This window comes from Mchenga conophoros, linkage group LG8, assembly GCF_057382185.1.
Source record: "Mchenga conophoros isolate Kocher_MC1m ecotype Shallow Benthic linkage group LG8, M_conophoros_male_GT1.1, whole genome shotgun sequence".
NCBI lineage: Eukaryota > Metazoa > Chordata > Actinopteri > Cichliformes > Cichlidae > Mchenga > Mchenga conophoros.
In genome coordinates this window covers 24,551,307-24,568,180 of record NC_140533.1, presented here as the reverse complement: position 1 = coordinate 24,568,180, position 16,874 = coordinate 24,551,307, and the positions used below count along the sequence as shown (strand labels likewise).

The following is a 16,874-nucleotide window of genomic DNA, read 5'->3' as shown; positions in this document are numbered from 1 at the left end:
CCAGAATATTCAGTGGAACAAAAAAGGGAATTTAAACATAACCTAATCAGCAGAGAAAATAGCATTTGTGTCTATATATACACTCAAATTCATGAAACGGTACAGAAAAAAAGAGCAGGCTGGAGTGAATACTATTATCTAGAAGCTCCTGCTATGCCTCAATACACAAGAAAATGTTAAGAATTTTCACAAAGGCATCTTTCAGCTGTACCTCCCTGATGGGTATTGAGCGCTCTGCTGTATTGTATCTCTGTAATACTGGAGCTTTTAAGACATCACCTATATCCATGCTGCGCCTGTCTACAAAGGAAGTGCATGTAGTGTAGAAAAAGTCTCTTCTGTGCGACTAAAATAATAGAAATCGAAGAAGCAATTTGAGAACCGATGTATCACATATGGATTTGGGAGAAAACACATGTACTAGATAGTGGAGCATAAGCCTCCCACCTTTCAGTTTTCTCTTGTTGCTTTTGTAAGATGCCACTGAAAGGAATTTTAAAAATGGATACATCCCATCCTGTTTTTCCACCTTCACTAGCTGTGTAACTAAAAATGTGAGAAAAGTATTTCACATTTGTGAAAAACCTTAAATAATTGAATTATTTTGTGTAGGCATGTTTTTCTGCCACCCATGATAGAAAAGATGCTTACAAAAGATAATCAGAACTTTATTCTATCTAAATCCCATTTCCATGTGAACAAGATCAAATAATGTGATTACCAAAATGTTATATTAATATTAACACTAAAAATTGACTGACGCTGCAGCTCCTTTCCCTTCAGCTCATTTTTTAACACCTTCAGATTTACTGTTGTCAGTTCTCACAGCTTTCATAGTATTGTTTCCAGCTGTTTTCACTCCCCAAAAATCAGTGCTAAACCCATAGACTGTATATTAAAGATGGACGCAGCTCCATGATGTCACTTACTGCTTTTTGTGCTGTGGTTTTGAAGCCTTGGGTTTCATTACTAGGGTCTTAGCCTCTTTTGATATTTAATTAAAAAGTGATGGTGATGGATGAAAGCATAAACCCCTGGGATTGTCAGCTAATGCTAACAGTAGCTTGCTAGCTTTGCCTGCTAGGTGCATTAGTTAGGGGGGGATAAACAGGCTTAAAAACCGAATTGGGTAATTTTTTAATTTACTTTTAATCTATTAATAATTTAAATACATTTTTTATTATTTAACTATTACATTCAATATCAAATTATAATCACATTTTCTGCAGGAAATTAATTTTTTCAGTTATCTGCATTATGAGTAGACACAGAAAAGCCAGACCTGCCTTTTCATGTGCTTGACCTCTTCATGTGAGAGACGGACAGAATTGGCACAAAAATCTATCTATGATGCTAACACGTAGCTGGCAGCAATTCATCCCTAGACCCTGAGAGTGGATACCTCAGTACCAGCTGAGGTTTGGGTTGGGGTTAGAGCGTACTCCAGCTGTCATATGGCAAGAAGGGGGATACGCCCTGGAAAAGTCACCAGCATCTCAGGGCTAATACAAATACACAAGGGTTCACACCTAAGGCCACCTAAGGAGAATGAATTTCTCTTTTGCTAACCACTGCACCGCCATGCTATGGTTAGGATGTTCCTGTAAAGTGTTGTGTTGACTGCTTTTCATCAACTTTGATGAACATGTGGAAATCTGCAGGCATGTGAAAAGTTCAGCATCATGCTTTTAACTCATTATTGGGAAGCAAAGAAGTAATGCAACGAGTAGTGTAACGAATTACTTTCTCCGGAGAGTATTTTGTAATACATTACTTAAATGGACCGTATCTGTCACTCAAAGCAGCTACACCCCCAAAATGATGTTTTATAGTAAAATGTACCTCCTGTAGTTGTCACAAAGGGTGAAAATGGCTACAGACACCATACAGTTTAACATTGGAAGTAGGGCTGCTCGATTATGGCAAAAATGATAATCACGATTATTTTCACTGAAATTGAGATCTCGATTATTTGACGATATTTATTTAACCCTTTAAGACCTACTATAGAACCAAGTCCGCCAGAGCTTATATTATTTTTTTACATGTTGTAGTGCCATTTGTGGGAGCATTTCAAGTTGCTATACAACTGTTATAGCCCATATTTTAATAATATGTATGCATTAAGTCCATAGTAACTACATTAATTGCAAAAAAGTGCAATAAACTACAAAAAAATTGAAAATTGTTTTTGTTTTTGTTTTTTAACATATATTTCTACTTGGAGAAATTTAAGAGGTTTATCCCTCAAAACTTTAAATACAAAAAAGTTGCAAAAAATAGTTTACAACAACAGGAAATTTATTCAGTGTCTTCATAGTTTTATTTTGGAGATACAGCAATTTTTATATACTGCAGGAAAAACAAAAACAATCCTATGATGCAAATTTGCAAAGAAAACAGCAGGTGCATCAAAATAAACTATTTCCAGCAGTGCAATTCGAGTTCTAAGCATCCCAGAAACTATTCAGAAAAGTCAAACATGACCAGTATAGGCTTTTAAGGCCTACAAGTAAAAAAAACTACATTTTCCGCGAAAATGACATCACTTCCGGTTTCGGGCAGGAAATGGCGGACATGTGATAGTTAGCGGTGACGTCTGTTTCAATGTGCGAAGTGTTACGAACAGCTGATCGGATCGGCAAAGCGTGTTTCTGGAATATTATGTTTTTGTTCCTGCAAGTGCTTTTTATGCAATTTATGTGGAAGGAACCGAGGACAAGCTGATGGCATAAGATGTAAGTTTCATATGCAAAACAAATTATTGCGCTAGCTTACACAGTTCAGGTTCTACAGGGATTTAAAAATAGTTACACAAAACAGAGCGTGCTGCTCTGACCGGCTTTAAAGGGTTAACAATAACAATGTATTGAATAATGACTTTAAAAAATAATATAAAATAGTGTGCAACACCACTGAAGTTTTTTTTTTTTTTTACCTCTCTTTTCAACCAACGGCAGTCACTCTCCAAATAACTTCTGCTTAGCTTTCCGAGCTTCCCTCGGGTCCTCTTAATCAGCGGTCTCAACCTTTTTTGCGCCACGGACTGGTTTATGCCCGACAATATTTTCACGGACCGGCCTTTAAGGTGTTGCGGATAAATGAGGGAGGGGCTAATAATCGGCTCAGTCATTTTTAATGATCGTTGAAAGCCCAGATCGTAATCGTGATTAAAATTCGATTAATTGAGCAGCCCTAATTGGAAGCTATGAGGGTTGTTTGGAGTTTGCCTCAAGTGGTCATTTGGGGAACTGCAGTTTTGACACTAATGTATCAGCATCAGTTTTCAGTTTTAAAGGTTGCTGCTTGGTTGCGGCTAGTGTACGCCAACTCGTTATCACCTACACAAAGACAGGCGACTTGGTAATCAATATTCTGGTGCAGTCGTGGCAGATAGAATCAGATAATTCTCAGACTTAATGGACCCACAAAAGGCAGCTTGTGTGTTCTGCCTCTTATTAGACAAAAATAATAGTTCAAGTAGGCATACAGTTAGTACCCTTTAAAGTGAATCTGATAATAATTAATGACTGAGCTGAATAGAAAAGGTTAGTTTTGAAAATGACTGTTTTTTTAAGAGTTAAGTCATTTTACCGCGGCTGAATAAGAGAGAGAAGGAGGATGGGGGAGAGTTATCGCTGCCAGAAAGCGAGAAGAGGAGGAGCAGGAGGAAGAGGAGAGCATGAGAGTGAGAGAGAGTTGCCTGTCTGCTTGTGTTCGTGGGTATGCGAATGTGTGAGCGTGTGCATGCGCGCCTCAGTGAGTGTATGCGTGCTGACACCTGGCGCTCGCATCACATTGTGGAGAGCTCTCTGCCTGTCTGGGCTGTTCTTTACCTCTCTCTCGCTCCCTCTTTTCCCTTTTATTCCCTCCCTCTATCTTTTGTCCTCTTCTCTTTGCCTTCTTTCTTTCCTGTATTTTTTTTCACCTCACTGTGCCTTTTATTATCTCCTCTCTCTCTCTTTTTTTTGTTTAAGCTCTCTCTTACTATGGTGCAGGATTTTTATTGCCTAGACAGACGGGGGAACAACTGACAAAGGTGAGTCGGATGAATCGGAAGAGACGGATGGTTATATTGAATAAATGTGGGGATTTCTGAATTCCACTTTGAATTTGGGGAGCGGTAGAAACATGCTTTGGTAAGAGCCACTATTCATCAAGGCTGATTTGTTAATTGTTTCGCAAGGTTTTTGTTGTTTCACGGTGCAAGTCTGAGCAGCTCTTGATCTCAGGAAGCCAGTGTGTAGGTGTCTCAATGTGTACTTTGGGAGGTGAAGGGTTCAAGTGTGTGATTTAAGAGCAGCATTGAGTGTCTGTTTTTTGACTGGTGTTGGCAGCATGTGTCAAACCCACTCTGAAACTGATTTGTTTGCTCTATTGTGGCTGCTGTGCAGGGTGTCACCTTGACCCAGGCTTCCATGGCAGTCCGTGTCTTGCCGGCATCGTGCCACACCTTAGCCGCGACAGTGTGCGTGTGTGTGTGAGGGAGACTGTGTGCTGTTCGTAGATACATGAATACAGAGTGAAATCGCTGGAGAGGCCAAGGTGTCTGATAGGTGGCTGTAAAAAGAGAACATACTGTGTCTTAATGGGAATTCAGTGTGGTGTTTCAGCTCATATCTGTCATCCTTTATGTCTTCAGGTTTATTAATAACAGCAGATATCTCTGCTTGGTGTTTGGTTCCCTTACAATAATGTCACTTCTCTCTGCCATTTTTCTTTCATCCTTCTCCATCCACTCCTCTTTAGGTATGGGGGTCTTCCATATTCATATATATAAAAAGGATGAAAGAATATTTTTTTCTTTTAAATATTTATTAATTATAACAAGGTTTTGAGTAATTTTCAGAGATGTGGATACACAGCAAATAAACCAGAAAAAGAACTAAACCTGAGCATCAAATAAGTTGTGAGAACAATTTCAACCTCGGTTTTGATCTTACTCAGTACTCAATACCTATTTCAGTACCCTAGGGGCAGCGGTCCCCAACCTTTTTTGCACCACGGATTGGTTTAATGTCAGACGCTACTTTAACGGACTGGCCTTTAAGGTGTCGCGGGTAATTACAACAAAATTAAACGATACGACCAAGACAAAAACTGTGGTATTTTGTAAATATAATAATAAATGCGAATTCACTGTGTAATTGTGTAACTTTATTAGCAGCGTCCTCCTGAAATGCACCAACGACAGTGAGAGTAACATCCTCCTCTCTGCCCCTTAATACTCTCTGGTCGCTATGGTAACATGTAAATATTTCTTTCAAAATAAGACACACAATTTCCACATGGGAAAAGACCCAGGGAAACTGAGTTAATGATAAAAAGCCTGAAAACCATTAATTTCACACCTGAGCCTCAAATCTCGCGGCCCGGTACCAAACGACTGACGGACCGGTATCGGGCCGTGGCCGAGGGGTTTGGGACCGCTGCCCTAGGGGGAAGGAAAATCACAGAATTAGGACTTTAAAAAAAGATTAGAAGAATACAAACATCATTGAAATCATTGAAAAGACATTTTTTGAGTTAGCTGATGTAGAGCAAAACATACAGTAATAACTGTAAGGTGTATATACAGGGCAAGTAGTGCAAAAGCCCAACGATGACTTACTATTAATCTTGTCTCGCCTAGTGCTGTGCTTCTGGTAACTCTGCCATATTTTCATTGCTGACCAAATAGAATTGTTAAGGTAGGGTGTCACTGTTTCTGTCCAGTTGCTAGTCTTGGGGTTGGATTGCATCAGTGATCCGCTCTGAGCCCCTTCTTGTTTGCAGTGCTGATGGTCAGGCAGGAGACTCTTTGACTACGTTCACACTGCAGGCGAAAGCGCATCAAATCCGACTTTTTTGATCCTATGCGACTCTTATCGGATCATGGTATGACAGTGTGAACAGCACAAATCCGATATTTTCAAATCCGACCTGGGTCCCTTTCGTATGTGGTGCTGAATCCGATACATATCTGATGTTTTAGAAAGTGACCTGTGTTAGAATGGTCATGTCGCATTAAATCCGTCTTTTACGTCACTGACACAAGACAGACGCCAATTATCAGAGAAGCGCCCGAGAACACATCGTGAACGCTTGCTGGCCATCCAGTGAAACTGTTGTGAGGACAACGTTGGAGAAACGTGAGCATTTTATTTGTACTGTATAATCTGCAGATTCTGACAGAAATCTGCAACTATCCTTTGAAGCACCGCTCCTCTCTAAAACAGCAATAACGATAATTATTAGGCCATATTTAAATAACAAAATAACTTTATAACTTCAAGCAAAATTGGGAAACGTAAAGTCCAAAGTCTTTATATTAAGGGCCATCAGTCAAACAATACTGTTTGGTCTGGGTCTAAACAGACCGCGTTGTGTGTGACGTCTTCTTTTCCGCATGCGGGTCCTTTGAGGGTTCACACTAGAGCGCGTTTGCTGTCACATTTTATTTTGTAGTGTGAACAAGCAGACAAAAAATTGGATTTGATCAAAAAATCGGAATTGAGCATTAAGACCTGCAGTGTGAACGTAGACTTTGTGACTATCTTTGCAGATGATATTGTGATCTGTAGTGAGCAGCTGGAAGAGAGCCCAGAGACGTGGAGGGATGCTCTGGAGAGAAGAGAAACAAAACTCAGTAGAAGCAAGACAGAGTGTTTGTGTGAGTGACAGGTTGAAAGGTAGCAAGTAGCACAAGTAGTGAAGGTAGATCAGTTTAAAAACCTGGAGTCAACCATCCAAAGCAATGGAGAATGTAATAAAGAATTGAAGAAGAGTGCAGTCAGGGTGGAGTGGGTGGAGACAAGTTTCAGGAGTGATTTGAGACAGAATGATAGCAGCTAGAGTGAAGGGCAAGGTTTACAAGATGGTAGTGAGACCTGCTATAGAGGGTGCACCAACAGAAAGAGAGGAAGCCAAGCTGGAGGTGGATTTTCATTGGGAGTGAGAGACGGACAACTCCGGTTGGAGATGGAATTAGAAAGGCAAGGCTTATATTTTAGATGGTGCAGAGGAGGGATGGTGGATATATTGGAAAAAGGATGTTAAATATGGGGAAAAGAGGCCACAGAGGAGGCTCATGCATGACATACAAAGGGTTAGTGTAACAGAAGGGAATGCTATGGATAGCATGAGAAGAAGGCAGATTGTCTGCTGTGGTGACCTCTAAGGGGACCAGCCCGAAGAAGAAACCACTAGCTGCTACTTCAGTGATAACTTGGCAGACAACTAATGCGGCTTTTGGGTAATTGCTAGCAGTTGAATTGCTTAAAACTTTTACCTCTGACCTCATGAAATTCCTCCTGAGGTTTTGTTCAGTGTCGCGAACATCAACTATTCCAGCTGATAGGAGACGAAAACAGCACTGTTGGGATAGGACTGAAGCTGAAGGCTAGTTAAAGTATTTTCTCTGTCAGTTCAGTGATTTATCTGTAAAATATTAGAAGGTATGTTGATGAAAGACAACAAATCCTTCCCCAAATCAGCCAGACCTACTGTTGTTGTTGTGTGGTTCATGTCTACTTTTTGTGTTTTCTGCCTAATGTACCTTTAAAATGGGTGACATGTGATCAGTGCCCTCTCTTATTAATTTAATTTTAATTTAATTTATTTATTTAGGACAGTGCATGTTAATGAACATAAATGTAAAAAAAATTACATGCATGTAAACATACCAGATTATAGCCAAGGGCTAATTTCCATCTGTTGTCCATAAAACATAAAAAAAATAGACATAATAATTCATAAAAAATTTATAATTCATTCATAATAAAAACTCCATCCCACATTAAATATGTGTGCTTTGATGTGTGATGTAACGTCACTGCTTGTTTTCCCTGAATCCTAATGAGCAAAATGTTTCACATATATTTAACAGTTTTATTCTGGCGTTGGTGGAAGTTCACTTTATTAAAAGCCAGACTTGTTGCCTCTCTGGAAGACACTTGAGAGTGAGGTAATGAGTTGTTTTGGTTATGAAATCAGGTGTCCTTTACGCACTATTGGCATTTTATAATGGAAAAATATTTCAAAGACAGCAGGCCTTCTCTGTACTCATGTACTTCCTCTGTCGCTTTCTGTTGTCGTCCCCCTCACTCTGCCATCATCGCACTTACTGTAACTCTCTCCTCCTTTCTCACACACCCCGTTACTCTCTCTCCCGCCCACTTGGATATTTCTGGAGAACAAAAGGAGAGAGAAGAGAGGGAGATAAAACAGTAGAGCAGGGAACGACTGAATGTACCAATCCTGCGTAGGCTAATGAGTCTTCACCAGTTCGTCCCTCTCTTTCTCCCATCCCCCTCTGTCTCAATTTATCCACATCATCTCATAACCAAACTTGTCCACCTCATGCCTTTCAGGTGCTCCCACCTTAAAGTAATTTCCTTCTTCATCTTTGTCTTCTCCATTCATCACTGCTACTTCTCCCTGGGCTCTTTTCATCAATCCAAATGCGCTAACATTTTTCATCACAGCTTCTTTTTACAGCCGTCCTGCTGCTCCTCCGTTCTTTTCATTCCTTCTGGAGTGGTTATTTTCTTACTCCCCCTCATCTTCCTTTTTGTCGAGTCCCACTCATTCCACCCATTCATCATCCATTTATATTCATTATTACAGGGGCTAACCGTTTGCCATCGTTCATCATCACTTTCCATCCAGCTTTTTGCACATATTTATTCATCTTTTTTTACTTACCACATGCTGGCACATATATAGCCATTAAATCCTTCGTGAACAGATCAGACTGCTGGATTGTGTATTTGGCTGTGTGAAATGTGAAATAACATGTCTCTCCCCCCCCCCCCCCCCCCCCCCCCACATTTAAAGTTCTGATGCCATACAGAACTTATCAGTTCCCCTTCTGCAATGGCATCCTGTTGTTTTTGCCAGTTGGGAAGCTGGGCTTTTATTGTGGCTCTTGATGTGGATGGGCTCATTACTGCTGTTCAATGCAGTCTGCCTTTGAATAGCAGGAAGTGCCCTTGCTAGCTGAACATACTGAGGGATATTGTGCTGCTTTGCGTCGCATGATAAAGACAGCAAAACACAACACTGGTTCACTTCACAGGAGGACCAAGGCGTGGACTATCCCCACGCCAGCTGCATGTCCATATGCGTCTCCCCGACTGCGTCTGTTTGATTGCAGTTATTGTGCCATCTTTGAATTCAAACCTACAGTCTGTCTATAACTGTGCTTGTCAGTCTGACTGTCTGCTGCCCCCTCCTTCGTCTTTCTCTCCAATCTGTGGCAGCCATGAATGCCATGCTCGATAAATGTAACTCCTGCTGACACTTACTGGAAGGGCAGACTTATCAGGCCTTCGGATGAACTTATCTGCTTTGACAGGTCTAATGATTGTGCAAATCACATATAAAGACACATTATGCCTGCATCCTCATTTGTGCTCAATTAATCTATAAGTTGATTGAAATGGTTTTATTATTAATTTTAATTTATTTAACAAAAATGCCAATATTTTCCACTTTGAGAGTCTTAAATGTCAGGATTTGCTCTTTTTCTATTGTAATTACTGTATTTTGTATTTCAAATAAATTAACAATAAAAAGAGTTGGCTTGGTTGCAGAGGCACAGAGATCAGTTGGCAACCTCCTGGTGACCACACGTTGCTAGGTAAAAATCTGTATTCCTACTTTTGATTGCTTTGGTCTGTAGGGATGAATGTATCTCAATAAATGGAAAGTTGGTGGTTTGATCTCTGGCTGCTCCAGTCTGGATGCCAAATACCCTTGGGCAAAATGCTAACCAAGTTGCTCTCTCACGCATCCATCAGAGTATGAATATATGTGAATCTTAGATAGAAAGCACTTAAAGTGTAGCGGATGGGTGAATAAGTCAAGTTGTATAAAGCAATTTCAGTGCTCATGTATAGTAGAAAAGCGTTCTATAAGAACCTTTTACCATTTATCATATCGGTGGTCTGTGGTTGTTTAGATGGTGTCTTGTCTCTAAACAGTTGTCAACTGGCTGCTGAGCTTTAGTGAAACTGAATATCTATGAATACTGGAAATGCATTCTTGCTTAAGCAGGTAGAAAGACTTTAGTACTTTGACTTCTCTCAAGTCATCTACCATTGTTGTTTTCATGAGCTCCTTGGTCTCTAAGAAACTGTGATGACATCTTATAGACCAGAAAATACAATATGAAGCAGCTGATAATGATATTTCACTTTTGGAAAAGCAATATAATCCAAACACATGATCAGAGCAAGCTAAAATCCTTCAACAGCAGCCTTGTACTCATAGATTAGTGCTCAACAATGAGACGCACACCCAAACAGTATTAAGTGCCCAGTTGGAAGCGATGCATAAAAAATTGATGTCAGACCAGTCTGCTGGATCTGCCAAGAGCAATATTTGTATCTCCCTCACAGACACACACTGACCCATATCCTGGAGTTTGTAGCATTGTCTAACCCCACCTCCTCCCCCTCCCCAGCATTATTGTAATGACTTTGGAAAAACAACAGTTTTATTTTAAATGATCTTCTGACCCTAGGATTATTTAAATCAGTACAGTATTCGGGCTTTGGCCACATGTCTGACAGTTATGTTGTCTGAAATTTAAAACGTTACCTCTGTCACTGAACTCTGTTTACCACCATAGGTGTATCTCTTTGTAAGATAAAATAAGAAAAACAACTTATAAAAATTGTAACAATGGTAATATTACAGTAAGGCACATGTGTAAATATAGGTAAATGAATTAAAGACTATATATATATATATATATATATATATATATATATATATATATATATATATATATATATATATATAAAAATATATATATATAAAAATATATATATAAAAATATATAAATAAATAAATAAAACAAAAGTAGAACATATAAGATGACAGAAGAAATAAAATTCAACATTACTGTGACAACTATAGTTAAGCCAGTAAACAATACAATGAAAAAAAAAAATCAATAACATCAATAAAAATCAATAGGAAACATTATAATATAAAACCAGAAATAAACAATTATTATTTTAATATATAGATAACAAATAATGCATTAAATGCTATATTTGGGACAAAGAAATTGAATTAGTTGAAACAAAATAAACGATAAAATGCAAAAATACAAAAGTGAACCTAATATGAAATAAATCCATAGCATAAGGTCATAACATCCCCCCAGATTAAATGCCATGGCTTCAAATTTCTGTCAATATATCTATATAGAAATATAAGCTGAGAGGGGGGTTCTGTTAGCATATGTGCATATTAATGTTTGAACACTAAATATAGCCCACATCAGCACACACAGGGTTTAATAGAGTCTAGCTTTCATGTTGATGATGAGACATCCAGCCACATGCTGTAGCCTACTTTCGTCCTACTACGTGTAAGCTTTGCTGTTGGCTCTTCAATGCCCCAGTCTGTTTTATATTTAATGTGTACTTCATTATTTAGGCCTTCTTGTTTGCAGTTGTAGACCTATCTCCAATGCAGCTGAGGGTATAATCTTTGTGCGTATGTGTGTGTGGGGGGTATATGTAGTTCTTCCCTCTCCTATCATCGCAATGACACTGAGAGCAGAGTGAATTATTGCATCGCTGTGGGCAAGCATACGATAAGAATAACAGAGCGCCGTGGAAGAGGTTGCAGTAGCAAGGACAGCCTGTGCCGTCTTTCTGTTTCACCTCTCTCCACCCTCACTGCTTCATCTGTTACTATGGCCACACAGTCAATGGCCACCTTGCTTTGTTTCTGCATCTTTTCCTCTCTTTCCATTTTCTTTCACTAATTGTTGCCCTGCCCAACAGGTTGAAAGCTTTCTCTCCTTTTTCCAAAATGGAGAGAAACAAAATGACACTTCACTCGTCTGCCGTCGTACCTTTTTCAATCCAACTTCAAACAACCTCTTTAGTCCTGTTTTTGTGTTTCTGGCCATTTTAGACATGCTGTATGCTAGGCCTTTTTTTGTACCTGTTATTTGTTCGGCATTTACCTGGTGTTCCACCAGAAGAAGTGCACTCTGTGGCTGAGGCCCAAATAAAAAGGTATAATTAATCATTAAATTAAGCATTAAATCACTATAAATAAACAAGTAATTGCATTCTGTTATTGAGAGTAGTTCCTATCCTGCAAATGGGATTCTCTGTTTACACTTGTTGTTCTTTTGAAAGTTTTACATTGGTGCAGGATCCCTCAATTAGTTGATATTCTATGAAAGCATGACTCATTTTCCGGCTATTGCTCTTCAAAATGAAAATCACCAAATGGCCACTCAACAAAATAATTATTCATAATGCATGTAGACAGTTCATGGAGAGCAAAATAACCTGTATGAGTCCATGAGAGAAGCTATTGAGGATGGCTGCGGCTCAGGAGGTAGGGAGGGTCATTTGAAGCTCAGTCATTTTAATTTTGGCTCATACAGTCTGCATATGGATGTGGTTTTTGAGGGGGCAAAAAAACCCCACTATAAGTACCAGTTTCTTTACCAGAGGAGTTTAAATGGGCCACTTTATTATGTACATCTTGCTAGTACTGAATTGGACCCCCGGTTGCCTTTGGAGCTGCTGTAATTCATTGTGGCACAGATTCAACAAGGTGCTGGAAACATCCATATTGACATGACAGCATTACACAGTTTGCTACAGATTGGCTGGCTGTACTTAAAAATGCACATCTCGAGATTTGGTGACTCTGTATAACATTTGAGCACAGTGAATCCAATGTTCTGTTCAAGAAACCAGTTTGAGATGATTTGTGCTTTTTCACATGGTGGGTTATAGGGCTGTGCGATATGACCAAAACCTCATATCCCGATATAAGAATTCTATCGTCCGATAACGATATAAATCACAAAAATGTAACATTTTCTGTCAATTCTGTGAATCTCGTCTTGTGTGAAGTGTTTCCAGCTGGGCGTCATGTAGCTGGAGTCCAGTGTTTTAACCAATGCATGAAACGATACATTTTTAGACATAAGTTGTAACGGCCGCCGTTTTCTTTGTGAGTATTTATTACACGGCGTGCTGCGGGGAAAAGCCTGTTCTAACGTTTGAGTCTAAGGTTTATTTTTTAGCACCTGGCGGCTCTTTTTTACTTCATCCGTAAATAATCTGCTCTTTCACGTGATTCAGTTTATTTTGAAAAGTCTCAACAGGATCTTGAGCTTTATTGTGAAAGGTTTATGTGGTACATAAACAAGCGGACACGCGATGCTGTTACCGTCGTTGTTGCTAACGACAACGCATAAAAACAGGCGCTTGTCCGTCCGTAGTGTGGTTATATTAAATATAAGAGAAAGAGAGAACTTTAAGAAATGAATATAGCCACTACAGTGACCATCAAAACCATGAAAAAATATTGCTGTAAACAGTTTATTTTGCGACACCACGAAACAAACGATAGCGTAAAATGAAACGATAGACGTTTTTATATCGTCATCCGATATATATCGTTATATCGAACAGCCCTAGTGGGTTATCCAGTTATCAGAAGATGGGGAAATTGTTTTCCTAAAGCAGGGTGTCCAACTCCAGGCCTCAATGGCTGGTGTCCTGCAGGTTTTAGATCTCACCCTGGGTCAACACACCTGAATCAAATGATTAGTTCATTACCAGGCCTCTGGAGAACTTCAAGACATGTTGAGGAGGCAATTTAGCCATTTAAATCAGCTGTGTTGGAGCAAGGACACATCTAAAACCTGCAGGACACCGGTCCCTGGAGCCTGGAGTTGGGCACCCCCTCAGTTGTTACTAAAGCGACCAAAGCATGCCAAGACAATATCCCCAGCACCATTATACCACCAGCAGCCTGAACCTTTGCTGCAAGCCAGAATGGATTGACCCTTTCATGTTATAACCTGAATGATGCAGCAGAAACACAATAATTAGATCTGGCAATGTTTGTCCAATCTTCTGTTTTTAATTGTAGCCTCAGTTTTCAAGCCTAAGCTGACAGAAGTGACATCCATGTGGTCTGCTGCTGTAGCCCATCTGTTTCGATGATTAGTGGGCTCTTCTGCATACCTTGGTTGTAATGAGTGGTTGTTTGGGTTATTGTTCCCTTCCTATTAGCAAGAAGCAGTCTGGCCATTCTCCTCTGACCTACGGCACCAATGAGGCATTTTCTCCCATTGAACTGCTGCTCACTGGATATTTGGATAGACCACCTTCTGTAAACCTTAGACATGGCTCTGTGGGAAAATCAGTAAACCACCAGTTTCTGAAATACTCAGAACACCCTGAACCATGTTCAAAGTGACCTAAATCACCTTTCATCTCCATTCTCATGCTCTGTTTGAATATCAGCAGGTTGTCTTTCCCATGTCAGAATGCCTAAATGAAGTGAGTTGCTGTGCTGTGATTGGCTGATGGAATATTCATGTTAACTAGGAGTTGAACAGATGTACGTAATAAAGTGTGTATTTAAACCACAGCCTTGAGCTGTGTTATTAACATTGAATATTGCGCTGGTCATCTGAATTTTATTAAATTTATATTTTATCACAAGCCGTGTTCCCTCTGCATTTTAAAATGGCGTATAATTTCAGGTCATTGCATTTTCATTTGAGAAATCTAATTTTATTCTCTCTGAAAAGGCAGAGGTAGACAGGAAAAATAATTGGTGCTCCAGGCAAACTAATGCGTACCTTTTCGATAAGTGATGTCTGCACAGTTGCTTACAAAATAAAATGGGCAGTTTGTCCTCGTCTGGTGTTGTGTTTCAGCGTTTTCTGTGGCAGAATTGTTGATTTTGAACTTTTAGGAATCCATTATGTCTTCATTCTGTGGAGCTGGCAAAATGCAAGATGTGTTACAAATTTCTCTGCACATTCCTGGTTTTGCTGTGAAGCTTACAAATCCCCACACTGCAGACAGGGCCCCTAAGCAATGTGAAAAAGGTTCAAATTTAGCAGTGTTCCTCTTTAAGCTGCTGTATGGTAATGACTGTCATTCAACACGAGAGTAATTTCGAAAGGCTGTAAATATCTCTCATCATAATGAAGAAGCACTAACTGCAGCGGGAGCTTTTCTCTCTAACCTCTCTGCGTGAATTCATCACGATCCATAGCGTTTCTCATTAAACACTCTTCATCAGTGCAGAGAGTGGCATCTGCAACCCTAGCAGGAGTCGCAGACACCCCTCCTCTCGCTGTGGACAGCCTGAGGTCAAAGGAAACTAGAGGTGATGCTGCTCTTAGTGCTGCACTGGAACAACAAACAACCACAAATCAGGTTTCCTCAGCAGCCGCTTCAGTATGTTCTCTCAACAAACCTAAAATAATTGATCACCAAATTGACTGATCTGCAGTTTCTTGTTTTCTGAGCCATGTCACTGTAAGTTATTGCACAGCTTGTCTACAGTTTAAAACAATAACAGAGGCAGGTTTGTTATAGAAATGTGGGTTATTTCAAAAGCAGGCCTCCCATTTCTTACTGTATTCTATTAGTGGCTAGCAAACTACTGTAATTAATCTTAAGACTTATGTGTCCTTGCTTCCATACTTAAAGCCCCATCTAGATATAAAGCAATTTGCTCATCACTCATTGTCCTGATGTTATTTTTTGATTGCTAGTGAAGCTTTGTAGTGGCTGCTTATCCAACCCAACGGATTTTTCTCTAGTTGTGTTTTTTTTTGCTAGTTTCCTTGTCACTGCTGGTACCAGTAACCCACTAGTGGTCAGCAGAGATGGGCAATCCGATTACTTTTTTCAAGTAACGAGTAAAGTAAGGGATTACTATTGCAAAAACGGTAATTAGATTACCGGTACTTTCCCGTAGGAACACTGCGTTACTAAAACCGTGATTTTTTTTTTTTTTTTTTTTTTTTTTTTTTTTTTTGCGAGAATGTCTCATGACAGTGACGTAAGCGAGTGCGACGTTCGTGACAACAGCTGTGTGCAGATCAAGAATGGATCATATATCGAGTGCGGGAGAGAGTATGAGCGTGCAGCGTTTAAAGCGTGGAAGTACTGACCTTACTTTGAGTTTGATTCTGTAAAAAGTGACAAAAACATTAGTGTCCGCTGTTCACTGCGTGGGAAGAAAACTTCTTTTAACCCCCCTAAACCTCCAAGCAAGCACCGAGTGCGCTACGACGTAATGGGAAATTCACAGAGAAACTCGCGGTTTCTTCAACTGACCGCTGCGGCACACCTGCACCAGGGTAAACCTCCGCCTACCCCACTCCTGCTTTACAGGTGAAAATAGAGCAACAGGACCGCTAGTCTTTGATTTTATTTATTTTCTACTGTGTTTTACTTGCATCTATTTGAAAGAGTGAGTGTAAACACACAAAATATTTTATTTTATGTGCTGGAATGTGCAGAAAATAGCTTTAAATTTTAAACAAATTTCTTCCAGTCAGAGAATGTCGCATATAATTACATTTTTGCTTGATGCATAAAGTTAAAAGATTAAAACTGATAAAACAAGTTTAAAAAAAAAAAGAGACTTTTCCATTTGATTACATTTTGTATGATGGATTATGCAGAAAAAGTAGAAATGGGCTGAAAGATCTATCGCTTTATCACCTATTCAGGTTGTAAATCGTGTTTTTAAAAAGTAACTAAGTAATTAATTACTTTTGAAAATAAGTAATCAGTAAAGTAACAGGATTACTTTTTGGGGGGAAGTAATCAGTAATTAGTTACTGATTACTTTTTTCAAGTAACTTGACCAACAGTGGTGGTCAGTCTCCTTCTGGGTGGCAACAAGGTTTGTCATTAAATGCTCCTTTTTGTGAGGAGGCGCAGTTTGCTTTGCTTATTCTGGACTTTCATCCATTGACACGCAGCTGCAATGACTGACCACTTGGCTCAATCTGCTAATACTCAAGGTTAAAATAAAATTGACTGGAATAGTGATGGAAAGAACACAGGACAGTGGGAAATTAA

The 16,874-nt window shown here is 39.5% G+C and overlaps 1 protein-coding gene across 9 annotated transcripts in view; it reads left to right on the top strand.

Moving 5' to 3' along the window:
• Window positions 1-16,874, top strand: part of tanc2b (tetratricopeptide repeat, ankyrin repeat and coiled-coil containing 2b) — a 171,438-nt gene that overhangs the window by 54,178 nt on the left and 100,386 nt on the right. For 2 of the 9 annotated variants that reach the window (XM_085285145.1, XM_085285141.1), the window contains exon 1: window positions 3,786-4,039. The exons of the other annotated variants lie outside the window; for them this stretch is intronic. The gene's annotated coding sequence lies outside the window, so the exon portion shown is untranslated. Of the gene's footprint in view, window positions 1-3,785; window positions 4,040-16,874 lie in introns of those variants that run through there. 9 annotated transcript variants of the gene reach the window in all.